The sequence below is a fragment of the Schistocerca serialis genome, chromosome 1, assembly GCF_023864345.2.
Source record: "Schistocerca serialis cubense isolate TAMUIC-IGC-003099 chromosome 1, iqSchSeri2.2, whole genome shotgun sequence".
Classification (NCBI taxonomy): domain Eukaryota; kingdom Metazoa; phylum Arthropoda; class Insecta; order Orthoptera; family Acrididae; genus Schistocerca; species Schistocerca serialis.
This window is the reverse complement of record NC_064638.1, coordinates 497,244,518-497,266,908: the sequence shown is the minus strand read 5'-3', so window position 1 is coordinate 497,266,908 and position 22,391 is coordinate 497,244,518.

The window sequence follows — 22,391 nt, the reverse complement described above, 5'->3', positions numbered from 1 at the left end:
GCACTTTGCTCTCTTTCTTTATGCCTTTTTCTACAACTATTAGCATGGTTTTAGTTACGTGCGTCCCCAACTCGACCCAAAGAGTGCACTTACTAGTTTTCAGTTCCTTACTGAATTAAGAAAAAAAACAAAAAAAAAAAAAAACAAGAGCGCTAATGTGCTGCTTCCCGGACTCGGGTAGGCTTGCCGGCCCCGGTTCGAATCCGCCCGGCGGATTAACGACGAAGGCCGGTATGCAGGTCAGCCTGGATGTGGTTTTTATTCGGTTTTCTACAGCCTGCTTGGCGAATACCGGACTGGTCCCCACATTCCGCCTCAGTTACACGACCCGCAGACATTTGAAAACATTCGCCGTATTCCATAGCTTACAATAGACGCAGACAGCTGGGTTACACTACTTCCGTCTCGGGGTGTTCGGGGTGGCGGCAGGAAGGGCATCTCCACCCTCTGTAACTAACACTGCCAAATCAATGGTAACACGGCAGACTCCGCGTGACGCAGGACAAGGCCCCAAGAAAGGAAGCAAGCATTACTTCTTCTGAGGGAGACAGGTTTATATCTGTTGACACCCAGATAAAGATTAGAATAAAAATTTTAACGTGTGGCAGGTCGGCTGTGTGATGCCCATTAGTTATATGATTCTACAGTTGTTACTGCTGCCACACCCGAGATATTACCCTGATATTGTTTGCCGGTGCTTTAAGACCAACTGAAGATAGGCTGTTGGTGCCGGGACAAGTTTGCTCAGCACAGTTGTAGCGTACTGCTCATAAACGGCGCCAAGTCAGGTTACTGCCATTTACATAATAGCCTGAACGTGACACGCTGTGGAAATTGCGTGAGTTGCTACGCCAATACGCTGTTTGGAACGCAGCAGTTCTTAGAAAGTGAGACGTTCGCGGAAGCGGCAGTTGGCTGACAGACTCGGCGAAGCGACGGACAGCGCGTCCATGAGCGTAGAACGCAGCCGCTGAATACGCCGGCCTCTCGAAAAGAGCAGAACGACCCTTTGTCTACTGCGAACAGAGCTCGCCCGGAATTGTGGCGCAACAACGGCAGGCAGTAGCAGCAGAGGCGGCGGCAGCAGCAGCCGTTTGTTCCGCCAGTGCATGTGGCTGCGCCCGCGCTGCCAGGTCCTTCGGATTAACAGCCGCGGCGGTGCAGAGGCGGGCAGGCGGGCCCATCTGCCGGCTGCCTCCTGATAGCCTATCCGGCTGCTGACTGCTCAGACGCGTCCTCAGATCGCGTCAGCCGGCTCTTTGTGATATAGTTGGCGAAATCCAAGAACGTCTCTCGAAGCTCACAGGTGTAATTAGCATCCGGAGGAATTTGCTAACAGTTTATGACTGAATACACTATTGTCTTCGTGATGGCGAGTTGCGCTACTGGCCAAACTAGTGGAATGATGTGTTAAAAATCTGACGAACGTCCTTCATATCCCGAAGTCTTATAATATGTCCGGTCGCCTGCGTGCTTCGTTCAAGTGCATTTGTGTGTGTGTGTCTGTGTGTCTGTGTGTGTGTGTGTGTGTGTGTGTGTGTGTGTGTATGTGTGTGTGCACGGAAGGGAATGTGCATATGTGTCGTCGGGTGAGGGAGGGGATCATTCAGATCATTAATGTGTGGCACTATAATACACTACTTGCCATTAAAATCGCTACACCAAAAAGAAATGCAGATGATAAACGGGTATTCATTGGACAAGTATATTATACTAGAACTGACATGTGATTACATTTTCACGCAATTTGTGTGCATAGATCCTGAGAAATCAGTACTCAGAACAACCACCTCTGGCCGTAATAACGGCCTTGATACGCCTGGGCATTGAGTCAAACAGAGTTTCGATTGCGTGTACAGGTACAGCTGCCCATGCAGCTTCAACACGATACCACAGTTCATCAAGAGTAGTGACTGGCGTATTGTGAGGAGCCATTTGCTCGGCCACCATTGACCAGACGTTTTCAATTGGTGAGTGGTCTGGAGAATGTGCTGGCCAGGGCAGCAGTCGAACATTTTCTGTATCCAGAAAGGCCCGTACAGGACCTGCAACATGCGGTCGTGCATTATCCTGCTGAAATGTAAGATTTCGCAGGGATCGAATGAAGGGTAGAGCCACGGGTCCGTAACATATCTGAAATGTAACGTCCACTGTTCAAAGTGCCGTCAGTGCGAACAAGAGGTGACCGTGTAACCAATGGCACCCCATACCATCACGCCGGGTGATACGACAGTATGGCGATGACGAATACACGCTTCCAATGTGCGTTCACCGCGATGTCGCTAAACACGGATGCGACCATCATGATGGTGTAAACAGAACCTGGATTCATCCGAAAAAATTACGTTTTGCCATTCGTGCACCCAGGTTCGTCGTTGAGTATACCATTGCAGGGGCTCCTATCTGTGATGCAGCGTGAATGGTAACCGCAGCCATGGTCTCCGAGCTGATAGTTCATGCTCCTGCAAACGTCGTCGAACTGTTCGTGCAGATGGTTGTTGTATTGCAAAAGTCCTCATCTGTTGACTCAGGGATCGAGACGTGGCTGCACGACTGCTTTTGCCTTTGGGATCCAGCACGGCGTTCCGTATTACACTCATGTACCCACCGATTCCATATTCTGCTAACAGTCATTGAATCTCGACCAATGCGAGCAGCAATATCTCGATACCATAAACCTCAATCGCGATAGGCTACAATCCGACCTTTATCAAAGTCGGAAACGTGATGGTACGCATTTCTCCTCCTTACACGAGGCATCATAACAACGTTTCACCAGGCAACGTCGGTCGACTGCTGTTTGTGTATGAGAAATCGGTTGGAAACTTTCCTCATGTCAGCACGTTGTAGGTGTCGCCACCGGCGCCAGCCTTGTGTGAATGCTCTGAGAAGCTTATCATTTGCATATCACAGCATCTTCTTCTTATCGGTTAAATGTCGCGTCTGTAGCACGTCATCGTCGTGGTGTAGCAATTTTAATGGTCCGTAGTGTACATTGACAAAATAGAAGGTTAATAAGGTTAATGAGGTTATGGTCGAAGAACTAGGAGGTTCAGAGTATCATTTGCACCTTTCGTTTAAGATGTACTCCGGTTTGGGTCTTCTCCCACACGTCTACAGTATCTACCCTCTTCAGCTCACTCCGGTGTCATGGACGTTATTCCCGGATGTTTTAACACCATGTTTATCCTGTCTTATCTTTTTGTCAGTGTTTTATATATGTTCCTTTCTTCGCCGTTTCTACCGAGAAACTCCTCATTCGTTTCGTTATAAGTCCTAATTTTCTAACTGCGTCTCAAACGCCTCGTAACTCTCCGGTGATTCCGCAGTGAATGATTCACAAACATGCAATGCTGACCTCTCAGAAATTTAATCTCCAAATTTAAGTCTACGTTTGCTAGCAGTAGACTTCTCTTGCCCAGGAATGCCCTCTTTGCACGTCCTAACCTGCTTTTTATGTCCTTCCTGTTTCGTCCGTCATAGGTAATTCTGTTTCGAAGATTCCTTAACTAGGTCTACATGTGTTACAAGAACATATGTGACCGGTTTCGGTTATATCACGTGACCATCATCAGAACCATGGCATCCTTCGAAGATGGTAGGTGGAGCTGCTGTGATGTCAACAGCACTGGAGTAGAGTGCTCCAGCTATCATCTTCGAAGGATGTCATGGGTCTGTGATGGTTACGTGATATGACAGAATCCGGTCACCTATGTTCTTGCAACATACGTGATGTGATCAAGACTGAATTTTAAAAAGAAAAATTTTAAATATCTTTTATCACTGTTCCAAAAATGTTTATTAAAATAGGTCTACATCTGACTACCAGTTTTGCTGTTAAACTTCCTGCTATTCTCATTTCTACTACTTCTCATTATTTTCATTTCTCTCCCGGTTACTCATTAGAGCATTCCATCCAACAGATCCTGTAATTCTTCTCCACTATCAGTGTAGACAGCCGTGTTTCATCCAATCTTATCAATGATCTCCCTTCATACTGAATTTTAATTCCACTTTTGACCCTTCTTTCATTTCGGTCATTGCTTCTTCGATGTATCGCTTGAACAGTAGGGATGAAAGAATTCGTCGCTCTCTTACATCCCTTTAACCAGAGCACTTCGTTCTTGCCGGATATGAGTCGCTTCCTTTACAGAGGAAGGTCAAGCAGCTCCAAATGTTCTCGAGTTTGCCCGGTTTTGGTAACCTATGGCTTAATTTTCCACTCAGATGTACACAGACGTGTTTACTTTAAGTCACTTTTTCCATATATTTCGTAACTTCTTCTTTGTCTCTTCATACTGATGCTTCTGACAGGAGTAAAGGAAGATATAAGTACACTACTGGCCATTAAAATTGCTACACCACGAAGATGACGTGCTACAGACACGAAATATAACCGACAGGAAGACGATGCTGTGATATGCAAATGATTATCCTTTCAGAGCATTCACACAAGGTTGGCGCCGGTGGCGACACCTGCAAGATGCTGACATGAGGAAAGTTTCCAACCGATTTCTCATACACAAACAGCAGTCGACCGGCGTTGTCTGGTGAAACGTTGTTGTGATGCCTCGTGTAAGTAGCAGAAATGTGTACCATCACGTTTCCGACTTTGATAAAGGTCGGATTGTAGCCTATCGCGATTGAGGTTTATCGTATCGCGACATTGCTGCTCACGTTGGTCGAGATTCAATGACTGTTAGCAGAATATGGAATCGGTTGGTACAGCAGTGTCATACGGAACGCCGTGCCGGATCCCAACGGCCTCGTATCACTAGCAGTCGAGAAGACAGGCATCTTATCCGCATGGCTGTAACGGATCGTGCTGCCACGTCTCGATCCCTGAGTCAACAGATGGGGACGTTTACAAGACAACAACCATCTGCACGAACAGTTCGACGACGTTTGCAGCAGCATTGACTATCAGCTCGGAGACCATGTCTGCCCTTGGCGCTGCATCACAGACAGGAGCGCCTGCGATTGTGTACTCAACGACGAACCTGGGTGCACGAATGGCAAAACGTCATTTTCTCGGATGAATCCAGGTTCTATTTACAGCATCATGATCGTCGCATACGTGTTGGCGACATCGCGGTGAACGCACATTAGAAGCGTGTATTCGTCATCGCCATACTGGCGTATCACCCGGCATGATGGCATGGGGTGCCATTGGTTACACGTTTCGGTCACCTGTTTTTGGCATTGACGGCACTTTGAACAGTGGACGTTACATTTCAGATATGTTACGACACGTGGCTCAACCCTTCATTCGATCCCTGCGAAACCCTACATTTCAGGAGGATAATGCACGACCGCATGTTGTAGGTCCTGTACGGGCGTTTCTGGATACAGAAAATGTTCGACTGCTGCCCTGGCCAGCACATTCTTCAGATCTCTCACCAACTGAAAACGTCCGGTCAATGGTGGCCGAGCAACTGGCTCGTCACAATACGCCAGTCACTACTCTTGATGAACTGTGGTATCGTGTTGAAGCTGCAAGGGCAGCTATACGTGTACACACCATCCAAGCTCTATTTGACGCAATGCCCAGGCGTATCAAGTCCGTTATTACGGCCAGAGGTGGTTGTTCTGGGTACTGATTTCTCAGGATCTATGTACACAAATTGCGTGAAAATGTAATCACATGTCAGCTCTAGTATAATATATTTGTCCGATGAATAGCCCTTTATCATCTGCATTTCTTCTTATTGTAGCAATTTTGATGGCCAGTAGTGTAGTGTTTGATGGAAGGAAGGAAACTACAAGATCAATTACGTACTAAATTAGCCGACGTGGAGCTACGGTACCTGAAATGCGCAGACACAGGGGCAGGACGACTCTGGTGGGCGTCACTTGTTGGCTCCTTGCGAGCTGCAGCTGCCAGCGCCCCTGCTGCGCTCAGAAGGCACCAGCAGTAGTGGCCCTGACGTGGGCGTATTCATCTGCAGGAACAAAGGCCAGTGCTGACTAGAGGCAGGCCGCAGCGTGACGTCAGTGCCACACCTGCCGTGTCATTATCTGCCGCAGCTCGTCTATGGAACACCGAAAGAGCCATCGCTGACAACACTGTGTCCGTTCCCCAGGTGTTCTGACGTACCACACCTCTTCTGCCTCTTCTTACATGGGCCATGAAACCGAACGTGAACGCATGACGCTACGACATTGTGACTTCATCACGTGAAATGTACACTTTGCGCAGAATTTTTGAGCTCAGACACCAGAATGAAACGTGTCGGATATTTTGAATCGGTAGAGGAACGTGGACCAATATAAATGAAATTGTTAGCAAGCCAGGAGATGGGAATGGTAATATGTCAGCCCACAAGCAGCGTTTACTCGCCCATCAGAAAATAATTTAACAAGTACAGCTACTGCTATAATGAATACATTTTAACCAGTGAAATATGATAATATTAAATGAATGAACTATTTGTAACAAAAAATCTGCAATAAACTATTATTATTTCATATTTGATGAAGATTTATTTAAGATTTGAAATCGTGACCTAGTGTAGAATTTTACCTCATTCGGATGGTCGATGTAAAAAAAAAATCGAGTAAGGCATAGTATGAATTCAGATACAACTACTGCAGACAGAAAAGTTTCCAATTAACAAACGTTCCAGAGTATTTCATCGCCCGCATCTCGTGGTCGTGCGGTAGCGTTCTCGCTTCTCACGTCCGGGTTCCCGGGTTCGATTCCCGTCGGGGTCAGGGATTTTCTCAGCCTCGTGATGGTTGGGTGTTGTGTGATGTCCTTAGGTTAGTTAGGTTTAAGTAGTTCTAAGTTCTAGGGGACTGATGACCATAGATGTTAAGTCCCATTGTGCTCAGAGCCATTTTTTAAATATTTCATCAAGCACCTATAAATATTTGGTTAACATATAACACTTGAAAACTCACCGAATGACAACATGCAGTAAGCAACAATAAAAACAATGCAAACAATGCAAACTATAACACTGACGTAAATCAGACGAAGACAATTTGAACTCTCATCAGTTGGTAGCTGTTGCCTTCTTAAGGAGCCCGAAACGATGAACAATTAGCCAAACATGTTATTACGTAGAATGCAAACCTCAGCCAAGAGAGAATATAGCAGGGTACGTATCTTGGATTTAAGATGTGATAATTCAGGCTTGTCGTATAAAAGATCGTAAAAATAAAATTTAAGCAACAACTCCAATACGGCTTAAACTACAACAGCAGGAAGTAAAATAGAACATACATAAATCGTGAGTTCCAAATAAAATACACATGACCAGCACAAATAATGTTAATAAACTACCAACAGGACTCAAATCCGATAGGAACTAGACAGTCCGTCCAGAGAAACTGTGGCGTAAATAATGTTAGCAATGTAAGTTAGCCAGATTGAAGCCGGTAAACTCTTTAAATAAAATAGAGGTAAATGAAAGACAGTACAACAAAATAGTTTGGAGCACCCTACAGCACAGCAAATAGCTCCAAACAACTGTTCGTCCAGACCGCAAACTACGTCCAACAAGTACTGACGATTACGGGTCAGTAATGAACTTTGCACGTCAATTCCGTAGAGACTAGTGGTAGACCGTCTTTCACCAAACCCGAGTGACTTGATTCAAGAGAACACTCGCTCAAAGTAATATTCCAGTTTGGCAAATGCTCACAGTGTCCACCTGCCATAGCATCGGCAAGTCGTTGGATGGCCATGCTGCAGTTATCGGTGGTAAACCACTGAAAGGGAGCTAATGTGCGAAGCCGTTAGGTCGGCGCGGTGCAGAGCGTGCTTGCCCCTGGCGGGAAGCGAAGGAGCCAGTTGATGAACTAAAAACGCAGAGACATTACATCACGCCTTTGAGTTCAAATCGAATCACAGCAACAGTCAGTGATGCTAGATTGACTCAAATGTTACAGTCGATATCGAGCATATTGGACGCTGCCTACCTTTCTGGAACTAAATTAAGGAGTTTTGTGGTTTTTGTACTATACAAGTAGTGTGCGCAATGGAAATATGCGGTTTCAAGTCCCCAGTGGCTAAAGGATTTATGACACACGAGTTTTAAATTAGATTGTTATATTAAAATTTCGAAGAAATAAAATAGCTAAATTGGGGTTTGACGTCCTGTCATTACAAAGCTGGGATGGGAAACGGTGGGGAAGCTGGGATGGGAAACGGTGGGGAAGGTAATCGATCATCTCCGTTTCGTAGGAAAAAGTCGTGCCATTTCCCTTTGACGCCGGCATTAGTCACACGCATTGGAGCATCATGGTACGTCAGCGCGAGGGAGCCTAGGTGGTCGCGGAGATGTGTCCGCCAACGGACGTACAACATGAGTCTGGGCGCGAGGAAACAAAGTACATAATTCCCATCTTTGGTTTAGATCCGTAGTTTGGACCGGGACTAACTTTCCATCTAACAGAATTAATTTTACTTGACGAAGTAGAAGACCACCAAGCAGACGACAGAAAAAGACAGGTGGAACACAACAGGGCTTCCTGCCGATAGGCATAGAGGCTGCCTGAAGGCAGGAAGCAGGAAGTGATTTCCAGAGGAAGAAGAGTGATGATTATGTTTGGTTTGTAGGGCGCTCAACTGCGCTGTCATCCCGGGAATCGAACCTGGGACCCCGTGATCCAGAGGCAGCAACGGTAGCCAAATTGATTTTTTAAATTTTTTTGTATTAGGAGTTGCTGCAGGAGCAGGACAACGGGTAGGGCAGGGGTCGACACCCGAGGCCTGGCCAGCCCGTCGCCATAACCACGCAACGTGTTCGAGGATCAAACGATCAGGGAGAGGATTTAGCGGGTTTGTTTATTGTGGTTCATTTATTTATTTTTTATGTAATTTTTTATTTTTTATTGTTTTTTATTTATGGAATGAATTTAGTTTTATTATAAGAAGATCCTACAACTGCCGTAGCGGAGCGTCCGAGTCGTCTTCTCGTCTGTTGGTAGGTGTTCCTCCCTATTCCGCCCATAGAGGATCAATATCCTCCAGGGTTCTTCTTCAGTTTCAGCATCTTATACCCGGAACGCCTCAGTGAGCAGGAGGGTCCGCAGATAATGAACCTAAATAATTAGGGAAGTGGATCCAGTACGTCGGGTGGCGGCTGAAGCTTGCATGTGTCGACATCAGTAGCGACCAGAAGTCGAGCGTGTCTTTGTGAGCATCAGTAAATATGTGGTAAAGGGCCATGCCTTGTAGCCAGTTAACGGCTTTCGTCCTGGTCGGTGGAAAGTAAACGCCGCCTGGGCGCTATGTATTATTAGGGATGATAGACTCCGGCAATCGCCGCAAGAGTAATGCCAGTATGCACTGCGTGAGTAGCTAGCAGTCGTTGATCGCAGCACAAGTCAGACGGTGTGCATCCGAGTCAACGACTGAGCATGTCGGACACAAGGGGTCGTCCGGCAGATGAATGGAATGTAGCCTCTGACGGGTAGCGAACTTCCCTTTCACAACCATGTACCACAAATAACGCAGCGTCGTAGGTCGAAAAGGCGTGTGTACTGCTTGCCACACCGTGATGCAGCCAACTTCGGGATGTCTGTGGGCGACCGTATTGACAGGCTGCTGCTGTTGATAAGGGCGATAACAGTCATTCATGCTGGGCATCCGTGTCGTCGGAAGGTCTGATCTTAAGTAACTGAGGGCAATAAAGAACACTCTGATGTGGGCGAGTGCCGGTGAAATGTACCCTACAGAAATCGGAGGATGCAGAGAGTGTGGTGCCACTTCAGCTATCAGGGTGCCCGTCAGACTGGCGTGGGCAGAGGTCCACGTGCGAGGCATAGTGTCGAGATAAAGCGATCGTGCACGGTTATAGACGTCAATTAAACCGATACCGCCCACCCGCTGCGGCAGTATCGGGGTGGCGTATCGGACTTTAAAAACAAGACCGGCGACCACGAAATGTCCACATGCAGCCTGAAATCTGTCAGCCATCGTAACCGTCAAGGGAAGGACATACGTAAAATAGGTCAGTTTGGAGACAAGGTAGGTGTTGACATAACATATTCGTAGGAGCATGTCCATTCGACTCGATTTGTTGTCGTGATCAGAGCACGTGTCTGGTGTAATAGCCGGCGGCACGTAACCACCGCCTTGCGGCGAACAATGCTTTAGGTTCAAATGGTTCAAATAGCTGTAAGCACTATGGCACTTAACATCTGAGGTCATCAGTCCCCCTGCACTTAGAACTACTTAAACCTAACTAACCTAAGGACATCACACACATCCATACCCTGTGACCGTAGCAGCAGCGCGGTTCCGGACTGAAGCGCCTAGAACCGCTCGGCCACAGCGGCCGGCCATTGCTATAGAACTGCACTCCTAAATATTTAAGTATGGGCACCTTGCCAAACGGCATTGCCGTTGCGTTGGAAAGACAACCTGCAACATCCATGTATTTTGTCTTCTTCACGATGATGATGCTCTCAGCGACCGCCCCGAAGTGGCGTAGCCACTGAAGTGCCATGTGCATTTCATCCTCTGATCTGGCCAGGAACACCACATCATCGGCTAATGCACCACAAGGAAAGGTCACGTCCCGCATGCAAATGCCTGCTAATTGCCTTCGTACACCATGCAAAGCTGGTTCAAGCGCTGCTGCAAATAATATACCCGACAAGGGGCATCCTTGTCACACTGACCATCCAACAACAATGTGACCAGACTGGTAAACGTTCACCATCATACGGGAACGCGCTCCGAGGATCAGACAAAGGACCACCTGCCCAGACTCTGGAGAGAGGCCTATGCATTCCAAAACTGTGCATAGGATGCCGTGGTCGACGCGGTCGAATTCGTGGTCAAATTCGACGGCGACAAGGGCGCCCCGTATTTTGCAGGCCACCGTCAAAGCAATTACGTTGCGATATGCTCCTAACGCTGTATGAAAGTTGCTGACACCACCTAAACATGTTTGATCGGTGTAGATGGCTTTCCCGGTAGCTGTGTGGAGACGCGCGTGGAGGATGCGGGCGAAGATCTTGTAGTCGTTGTTGAGGAATGTGTGTGTGTGTGTGTGTGTGTGTGTGTGTGTGTGTGTGTGTGTGTGTGTGTGTGTGTGTGTGCGAAAGTCCTGCCAACTACAACCACCATTCGGTTTCGGTACTGGGATCAAGATGCCGTCTGTGAATTCCTTGTGGACAGTGTAATCAGGGCGGACCAGTTCTTGAAACATTCGGAGCCACTTGTCGCCCATAAAGTCATAAAAAAGTGCGGTAGAACTCCACGGATAAACCATCCGGCCCTGCTGATTTTTTCGGTGCTCCAAATGCCAAGGCCGATGTCAGCTCGTCGGATGTGATGGGCAACGGCTGAGTGTCATCGCGTGCCACGTTCCGAGTCGCGGGAAAACAGTGCAGCAGCTCGTCGTAATTACGTACGTTTCACGGATCTTCCATGCACAGGGTCCCATAGTGTCGGGCGAACGTGTGTGTTATGTTCGTTTGCGTCACTGCGCAGCCGCCTGCCTCCGTGTTTATCGCCGTAATGAGCTGACGTTTACGGGACTGGTGACCTCATATGTTACGTCCCATAGCGCTCAGAACCATTTGAACCATTTTTTGAGCTGTATCCAGTGAGAGAATTACAGAAATCCCCACGCTGTTCGGTCATTAGGTCAATAGCGTGCCCTGGTGGCAATAAGATAAAGTTAATCTTGCGACGGAGAAAAGTCCGAAAGAAGAGTAGGACAGGATTCACGTCATTGCTACCTGGAAAGCAGTGACAGCGAGTGCGTCTAGACTGGAACTGACTGACGCTCCAGGTGCCAACCAGAAGATAACAAATGATTTCTTTTGCACCCTCTCCATTGGATATCCACAGCGGGTGCATGACGGGTATATTGTCAGCAGATCACGTCCCACAGGAACAAACAATGTCTGCTCAAGCTATCATCCTGCTTCCCAAGTGAGCCACAGTAAGTTATGCACTGGGGTGACAAAAGTCACGGGCTAGCTATATGCAAGTATACAAATGGCGGTAGTATCACATACAGAAGGCATAAAAGGGCAGTGCATTGGCGGAGCTGTCATTTGCATTCTGGTGGTTCGCTGGAAACGTGTCCGTCGTGATTCTGGCCGCACGACGGGAGTTAAGAGACTTTGAACGCAGAGTGGTAGTTGGAGCTAGACGCATTAAGACACCCCATTTCGGAAATCGTTGGGAAAATCAATATTAACGAGATCCACGGTGTCAAGAGTGTGCCGAGAATAGCAAATTTCTGGCATTTCCTCTCACCAGAGATAGTGTAGTGGCTAACATCCTTCCCTCGACGACCGAGAGCAGCGGCGTTTTCATAGAATTGTCAGTGCTAACAGACAAGCAACACTGCATGGAATAATTGCGGAAATCAATGTGGGAAGTACGAAGAACGTATCCGTAGGGACAGTGTGACGAAATGTGGCGTTAATGGTTACGGCAGCAGACGACCTACGCGAGTGCCTTTGCTAACAGCACGGCATGGCCAGCAGCATCACGCCTGGGCTCGTGAGCATATTGGTTGGACCCTAGACACTGGAAAACCATGGCTTGGTCAGTGAATCCAGATTTCAGCTAGCTAGAGCTGATGGTACGGTAGAGTGTGGCGCAGACTTCACGCAGCCATATACCCAGGTTGTCAACAAGGCACTGTGCAAGCTGGTGGTGCCTCCATAATGGTGTGGGCTGTGTTTGCATGGAATGATCTGGCTCCTCTGGTCTTACTGAATCGATCTTTGACTGGAAATAGTTATCTTATTCATGTAGTTCATGTTCCCAAATAGCGACAGTATTTTTATATATGACACTGCACCATGTCACCGGGCTACAGTGGTTCGCGATCGATTTGGAGAACATTCTGGGCAGTTCGAGAGAATGGTTTGGTCCTCCGGATCGCCCGACATGAATTCCACCAAAAATTTATGGGGTACACTCGAGAGGTCAATTAGTGCATAAAATCCTGCAGCGGCAATTATGGATGGCTATAGAGGCAGCATTGGTCAGTATTTCTGACGGGAACTTCTAGTGACTTGTTGAGTCCATGCCACGTCTACATGCAGGAGTAAGCCGGGCAAAAGGAGGTCCGACACGAAATTAGGTGGTATCCTATGACTGGATGACAGAGTATTTGAACATTAAAGTATTGAATGAGATACGAAAAATAAAATGAAATATTTAAATATTAGTTAGACTGGCTAAGTGACCTGCGCATTACGCCTTCTTTCCGTAAGGCCCACGAGCGTGGCTGGTGACCCGTTGGGGTGCTCATAGCTGGGGGTAACAAAAGCATGATCGGCTAAGTTAAGATGGTGTTACAAATGGCCCTGTGGTGCTGTTGTTGAGTGTGGAGCCGAGAGGTCATCCATAGCAGTTGAGTAAGATGAGCAACATGATGTCAGCTAACTGTAACATTTCGTACGAAAGCCGTGAAACTGGTATCACAGAGGCGCAAATAAAACTTTTAAGCAGGGAATGTTACTAAATTTGCAAATCACTTACAAAAACAAATGTACTAAGTTTCCATATGACTAACTACCAAAATTATTACATTAGAGATATCAATCGACAGTGAACCAAAATTTCTAACTCAAATTATCAGTTGCTAAAATCTGGGCTCTCAAGTCCCTTAAGAATGAGATATGAACTCTTCAATAAACAGAACGGATAAATTGTTAATTGTACCCATCAAATGCCGAAGCCATAAAACAACGGAATCTCAGGTAACAACCGCGTATACTAAATGTGAATCGTCAAAGCTCTTTAGCAAACAGAATGGAAAACTAATTGCTAAAACCATAGTGACATTACAATTGTGAATACATGTAAAGAAATATATTGTGACTTCGCCTAATAAATGCAGTTCCCTAGAGGTATCAAGTGAAGGAAACCTTTGCGTGGTGATACGTTAAGCCGAATAAATAAAACTGAAAGTCTGCATAATAGACCAAATAACATAGATCATTGTTTCCGGAAGAAAACATAAAACTTGCAACTGGGAGCAGGATGACCACGATGCAGGAACAAACACCATCGGCATTCATGGGGTGGTGAGACACACTGGACATGGAATGAGATTGCGTAATTAAAGGATGCAGTCGTGACTGACTTGCTCATCGCATTCCTGAAAACTTGTTCACTAAATGCTGCACACTTAAATTCATGATGGGTTACAATTAAAATAATGGTACAGAGTCCACATGTGTGAGCTTTCATCTCTACTACAGAAAAAACGCTTTAAACCAAAATACATACAAAATATTGTCGAAGAAAAGTAGAATTAAACTTCTGATACCGTCACATAAAATATTCTTTTACAGGGTATTTAAGTGTAGATTTTTTATACATGGTGTTAGGAAATTCCCGTTACTAACTTCCAAGACTTGTAGAAGGAAGCGAGTACATTATATTCTGAAGAGGAACCCGTGCCTGGAAACGTACAGTTTCCATTCTGTGACGCTGTCAACCCAGATGTTTTATCCGTCCACGTCTTCTGACGGAAAGAGAGAAGTCTGAGAGTTGCTTGTCCTGGTAAGCAATAGGACAGACAGGATGACGCGTGCTGCGTCATTCTCCTAACTTCACCTAACGTCTGCCTTGCTCCGAGACCTCTTCAACGCCTGTGCACCTCTGATGTGGTAAACATGGTTCGGTACACGTTTTCGGAATACACAGGCATGCTCTTTGCGTATGGTGACGGTCGAGGTAACTGAAGAGGTGCTAGTCGGCTGTATCACGAACGTTTTCCGCCAAATAGTACGCCGTCTCACAAACATTTTGCCCAAGTTACACAGAGGCTCAGAGAACAGGTACCTTCATCTGCGGTGCTTCACGGCAGCGCCGCACACCAGAATTTGAAGAAGATGTATTGCATTGCTTTGAAGAGAACACTTCAACGAGTACTCGAACAGTTGCACGTACAATGGGTGTTAGTATCATCTTACAAAGGGTAAATGCTATGGGTCCAGTTGATTTTCCACAATGTGTTGCTCACTGCACGTGGTTCCCACACCACTGCACCGACAGACGTGTTTCCACGTCCAGTTCTGTTCACAAAGGAAGCGCTCGTGCCACGCGTGTTCAGAGATGTCGGCACCGGATTGGTACGATTATTAATGTGTAGGCAGGTATTCTGGACGATGATGTGATTGGGCCTTACCTCCTTCCACTCAAGCTATCTGAATGAGTTAAACATCGGAATGTTTCCGGACATTATTTCCTATTCAGAGTATTATGTACTCACTCCCCCTCTATAAGTCCTGCTACAGTTGCCCATCGCATCTCTTTATCGGACAGTCTTCCCACAAACACGTCACTAACTTTACGACGTGATATCTACACCACTAAGTGGACTGTCAGTATACACAATCCGTTTTGAGTCCGCGCATCCTCACTTCAGCTCCTGACCTGTTACTCAGGGGAAGATGAGCGTGGCTTGCTGTTGCATCGCATACTTGGCAGTGCTAACCAACCACTTCTAATAGGACAGTTACCAGTCTACAAATGAGGTAAATACTGATGTAATATAGTTGAGTATACGTCCTCAGTCACCAATAGAAATATCTACACTTATACTCGCTACATCCTGTGTACTGAGGGAAGAGGCCCTCATGGGTGACGAGCGATTATTGGGAAGAATTTGCAAGTTTAGTCTTGAGGCAAACTTTATTCGCTACAAATACAAGAAAAATGGGGTTCGGGAACAACCTACGGAGGGAGAACGCAAAAACATAGCCAATATCCTCGTTTGTATAAAAGTGCCCAAATCGCCTCTAACAGAATTGTTGACAGTGATGCAAAGACAGTGTAATTGTGATAAGTGAGAACTGCTTTTAGTTGACGGAAATCAGTAATGTACAACACAGTTCAGTGTGAAAACTTGTGTGTCTCATTCACGTCAACAAAAGGCCACGTGGTGGCATGAGGCTGACAAAGGGATGCTAGAGGAAGCAGAGACTGCTCGTGACAGTACACTATCGACTCCACGGCTGGAGAGGTCAGGTTGCGTACTGCTTTATGTCGGAGAACAGAGTGGCGCTTGGATTCATGCATGTGCTCGTCACGAGAAAGCCCTTAAGAATTACATGGACAGTTTAAGACGAGGTACATTCTGTAGCTATGGTCCAGCAGCAGCTGTTACAAAGCATTCACCATCAAACACTACGTTGCACCCACGTAAAAAAGAAGAAAAAAGAAGGATTTCTTCGATACTTGGTCAGCATCGGTTACATGATCCAATGTAAAATATTTCAAACTGATCAGCGATATGAAAGCAAAATACAGTGGAACTTGAAGAACTTTGATGTGTAAGAAGGCATTATGGAATAATGGTAATAATAATCAGACTCATAAGCAAGAAGGGGTTACCGAGCAAGGGTCAAGGGAAGAGATTATGGCAGTTTCTGAGAGAGAACGCTGTTGCACAGTGTTCAAGCCCTTCATCTTCGACATATCTGACGTAAAGGATTCGAGAGAAACTCATCGGTATGACTGGATGGGGCTCAGCAGATCCAACATATGAAAGATTGGGAGAACGATAGGTCTTTCTGGATTCGATGGGGTGTGGGGGTTGTAGTACACAGTTGTTCTTACTTTGTGGGGCTGTTTGTCTGGTTAATTTCCAGCGAGTAACTGAAAGGAGAATACAAATTAAACAACAACAATAATTGATAAAATCTCATGAAAATGATGTCTGTGGATGACCTAGGCGTATGAGCACCAAGTGGTGTCCTACAAGACTGCTGTGGAAGGGGATAAGTACAGCAGTCACTGTACATTCAGGGCCAACCAAGATGGCTCTTGTGAGGTCGCAGGATTATTCAGTACGTAATGTTTACTTGAAAAAGAGTAAGATGAGCAAATAGCGGTTCCTGTTTCCACTGTGAATTGTACGAGATTTAAGCAGTCACTAAGCAGAATGAATTTTTTTTAGTGGCCAGCCAGGATGTGTAACTGCAGCAAGGAACAGTGCCACTCAGCACGTCACATAACTGTGCTAGCCAATGTAGCTGGCAATATGATTTAATACACAATAACAAGACAAATATTTGTTGTTAAATGAATCGAGAACAGAACGGTGTGCAATACTGAATTATAACTCTGTGCTGGTATGTATGCGATGAATGATACTTCGCCGCCAACGTAATTGGTCGTATAACGGGAGAGGAAATAAGGGAGCGTTACAGGCGACAAAGCGCCGCAAACAAGTAATGTGTAAACGCGGAATGAAGGGAACGCAATGCTTCATGTCTAATAATGGAAAATGTAATAGATCTGGTCTTGTTAGAAGCAGAAGCAGGGAAAAAACTAGGATTATGTCGATGGTGTGGCAGTAAGGTGAGGTGGGCAAAAAAAGCTTGTCAGTCAGACTACAGTTGCAGCAAACCGATGGCGGAAGACGCAAGCGATAGTGCGTTATCGACCTGAGCTGCATAAGAAACTATACATATCATAATAACCGTAGGAAAATGTAGTTTCTAAACCATTCGTATGGCTGTTTTGAAGACGGAAGAACTCTGAAATGGTTAAGGAAACCTGTACTTCATCGTTTCGTGATATAGCTGGCGAATTCATGTGTCCGCCACAATAAAGTAAAAAGAAGTCTCAATCTAAATTCATAAACGTATTAGTGCCCACAAATGAACGTAGATGCTAGGGCTAGCGAATCATTGTATCTACATCCTTTCTACAATAATTCGTTTCCTAAAACGAATTCCATCACGTTAAGCAAGAATCAGGAGGATGTGCAAAATATGCTCAGCCGAAACGAAAAGCAAACGGGAAAAGGTTGCAAGAAAAGACACAACATAGCCATGCAGCTGTTGCAGAACAGCCAAGTGCGAAGAACCATGTATAAGAATGCATCTTACTAAAAATTAAATCACGTGAAGGTAATGTGTAATAACTGAAAATTTAGATGGCTGTTTTCAGTTACTGATTAGAGCAGTACATTATTAGAAGTACAACGGTTATTATGTTTTTTTACTCTAACAAACTTTTATATTTTTGGCGAAATGTTACGTTCCTTATAATATAAGGAAAAATACTAGACGTTCAAAGAAGCTGCAAATACGCTCTAAGATGAAAAAGGGTGCACCATGAAGGAATTATGGAAAATGGTCACAAATTGATATTCGATATTCATACAGGTATCGGCGAAGAATGCAAAATAATAAAGTTTGGCAGGCGATGGATGAATGTGTGACGCCGCAACGCAATTTCGCCTCGCAGATGTCTATATTAGTATGCAGGGCATGTCGATTCCAGAGCATAAAGTCTTTGCGAATTTCATTCCATGTACTCAGTTGGATAATAATTACGCTTTGCAGACTGGCACTTAAACACTATACAGAGACAGAATTTGATAGAGGACGTGTTACTGGGCTCAAAGAAATCGGTTGGAGTAGTCGGCTAATCAGTGGACATTCGAACAAGAACGATGCTGTTATTCGACGATGTTGGAGTGGATGAACCATGGAAGATCACGGTGTCAAGAACAAAGCGGTCGACCTTAGAGTGATGAAAGAATGTGAGGACCGAGCAATCGTTAGAGACGCACTCAGAGCTCCAAATTCATCGTTATCATCGATCCGACGGGCAACTGGTACTTCAGTGACCACAAGAACCATTAATGAGCGGCTCACGGGAAGGGGCCTGAGCTCACGGCGCCCATTGTGCCGACCTCCATTGACCTCTGTACACCAACAAGCCCGTTTCCAGTGCAGGACGCTGTGGCCGAGCGGCTCTAGACGCTTCATTCCGGAACCGCGCTGCAGCTGCGGTCGCAGGTTCGAATCCTGCCTCGGGCATGGATGTGCGTGATGTCCTTGGGTTAGTTAGTTTTAAGTAGTTCTAAGTTCTAGGGGACTGATGACCTCAGATGTTAAGTCCCATAGTGCTCAGAGCCATTTTGAACCGTTTGCAGTGGTGTCGGGGAGATTCGGGCTGGAGTCGAATGTCTCCAGTGGTGTCCCGCTTCGAACGAGCTCTGATGACCACGAGGATGTCTAGAGACGCCCCGGATGGGAGCGGGTTACGAACCAGGCTGTCACCCACCATACGGCCCGACAACCTGGAGTGATGGTCAAGGAAGAAATTTCATTTCATAAGAAGACCCCTTTGGTTGTCATCCACAGGGTTCTTACGGCACAACGGTACATCAACGATGTTCTATCCCACAATTTGTTGCCCTTCATGGCAAGCCGTACTGGGCTTAGATTTCAGCAAGATAATGCCCTCCGATACACTGCGAGAGTTTCTATTGTTTGTCTTCGTGCTTGCCAGACCCTACATAGGATAGCAAGGTCACTTGGTCTATCCTCGATTGAGAATGTTTCGAGCTCGATGGGCGGGGCCTCAATCCCGGTCTGAGGTTCCAATTGGATGTCAGTGAGGAGGGCATCCAATAGCTATGTCAGTCAACGCCAAGCCACTTAAGCGCTTGCAGAAGAACAAGGTTTGATTTAATCAGTTTGTGTAGCTCTTTCTCTTGAATAAATGATCAAGATATTCTGAACATTATTCTTCCGTATATGTACACTACTGGCCATTGAAATTACTACACCAAGAAGAAATGCAGATGATAAACGGGTATTCATTGGACAAATATATTATACTAGAACTGACATTTGATTACATTTTCACGCAATTTGGGTGCATAGATCCTGAGAAATAAGTACCCAGAACAACCACCACCGGTCTTAATAACGACCTTTATACGCCTGGGCGTTGAGTCAAACACAGCCTGGATGGCGTGTACAGGTACAGCTGCCCATGAAGCTTCAACACGATACCACAGTTCATCAAGAGTAGTGACTGGCGTATTGTGACGACCAAGTTGCTCGGCCACTATTGACCTGGCGCTTTCAATTGGTGAGAGATCTAGAGAATGTGCTGGCCAGGGCAGCAGTCGAACATTTTCTGTATCCAGAAAGGCCCATACAGGACCTGCAACATACGATCGTGAATTATCCTACTGAAATGTATGGTTTCGCAGGAATCGAATGAAGTGTGGAGCCACGGGTCGTAACACATCTGAAATGTAACGTCCACTGTTCAAAGTGCCGTCAATGGGAACAAGAGGTGACCGAGACGTGTAACCAATGGCACCCCATACCATCACGCCTGGTGATACGCCAGTATGGCGATGACGAATACATGCCTCCAATGTGCGTTCACCGCGATGTCGCCAAACACGGATGCGACCATCATGATGCTGTAAACAGAATCTGGATTCATCCGAAAAAAATGACGTTTTGCCATTTGTGCAACCAGGTTTTTCGCTCCTGTTTGTGTTGCAGGGTGAAGAGTAACCGCAACCATGGTCTACGAGCTGATAGTCCATGCTGCTGCAAACATCGTCGAACTGTTCGTGCAGATGGTTGTTGTCTTGCAAACGTCCCCATCTGTTGACTCAGGGATCGAGACGTGGCTGCACGATCCGTTACAGCCATGCGGGAAAGATGCTTGTCATCTCGACTGCTGGTGATACGTGGTCGTTGGGACCCAGCACGGCGTTCCGTATTACCCTCCTGAACACACCGATCCCATATTCCCCTAACAGTCATTGGATCTCGACCAACGCGAGCAGCAATGTCGCGATACGATAAACCTCAATCGCGATAGGCTACTATCCGACCTTTATCAAAGTCGGAAACGTGATGGTACGCATTTCTCCTCCCTACACGAGGCATCACAACAACGTTTCACCAGGCAGCGCCGGTCAACTGCTGTTTGTGTATGAGAAATCGGTTGGAAACTTCCCTCATGTCAGCACGTTGTAGGTGTCGCCACCGTCGTCAACCTTGTGTGAATGCTCTGATAAGCTAGTCATTTGCATATCACAGCATCTTCTTCCTGTCGTTAAATTTCGCGTCTGTAGCACGTCATCTTCGTGGTGTAGCAATTCTATGGGCAATAGTGTAAATCACATCTACTGATTTCAATCCTATTCGAATAATCATTTTGTTGTGGGATTTTATTTTATTATAGTGCATGTAATCCAGGAGAAGTAGTTTCAGTCTTTCAAAAGAAGTTATTATGGAATTCTAAGAAACGGCAAGATTTACAAGAATGCTCGTATGCATCCCGAGTTACTATGTCCATGAGGTCCCGTCACTGAGAGTAAAATGTCGTGTGACTAGGGTCTCCCGTCGGGTAGGCCGTTCGCAGGGTGCAAGTCTTTCGATTTGACGCCACTTCGGTGACTTGCGCGTCGATGGGGATGAAATGATGATGGTTTGAACAACACAACACCCAGTCCCTGAGCGGAGAAAATCTACGAGCCAGCTGGAATCGAACCCGGGCCCTTAGGATTGACATTCCACTCAGCTATCGGGGGGAGAACGTCACTGAGAGTGGAAACTGCTTTGTTACTCTCTTCCAGTTCTCTGTGGCTGCCCTTCCCTGTCACCGTTCCTCTCAGCACAAACGACGGTTTTTTAACGGCCGCACCTAACTCTTGATGCCTCCGTGTCTCCTGCGTTTGTCGCAGCCTGCTGTGGCTCTCAGGCTCCGTCTTCGGAGTTGTCTTTGGCGGCGGCGGGCGCTCGTGATCGATGGCTCCGCTTCCCTCAGCCGCAGCTTAATTACTTTTCCGCGGTCTCACCTTGCGAACCGTAACTTCATTAAAATAACGACTTGGAGCAAACCTTGTTACTCCACCCACCGTGCGGCCGCAGTATGGTAGAGGATAAATTCGTACCACCTAGTCGCTTAGGGCGTGTGTTTTTTCTACCGAAACGTCAACGCGAAGTAATCAACAATTTCGCTATGCAAACTCGTAGTTGTTGTTTAAGAAGCGTTCCGCTGCAGCAGGTCAAGACTGTCACAGTTAATTTTCAAAGCCGAAATGCTTGTTCCTTGTGGGTGTTATACTCGTATGTTAAAGAACATAAAAGCTGTTCCTTATGCAAATTTGGTTCTCGTGGCAGGTAAGCGATTATTTCAACGTGCCCCGCTCTAGTATGCGTGACCGTTCTTTGAGGAACAGCCTTGTGTGTGGTGAAGCGCTCCCTAGGGTTTGTATAGTTCGTGGGAGGTTCAGAACGTAAGGTATGTCCTCAGCACGAGAAACATACACTCCTGGAAATTGAAATAAGAACACCGTGAATTCATTGTCCCAGGAAGGGGAAACTTTATTGACACATTCCTGGGGTCAGATACATCACATGATCACACTGACAGAACCACAGGCACATAGACACAGGCAACAGAGCATGCACAATGTCGGCACTAGTACAGTGTATATCCACCTTTCGCAGCAATGCAGGCTGCTATTCTCCCATGGAGACGATCGTAGAGATGCTGGATGTAGTCCTGTGGAACGGCTTGCCATGCCATTTCCACCTGGCGCCTCAGTTGGACCAGCGTTCGTGCTGGACATGCAGACCGCGTGAGACGACGCTTCATCCAGTCCCAAACATGC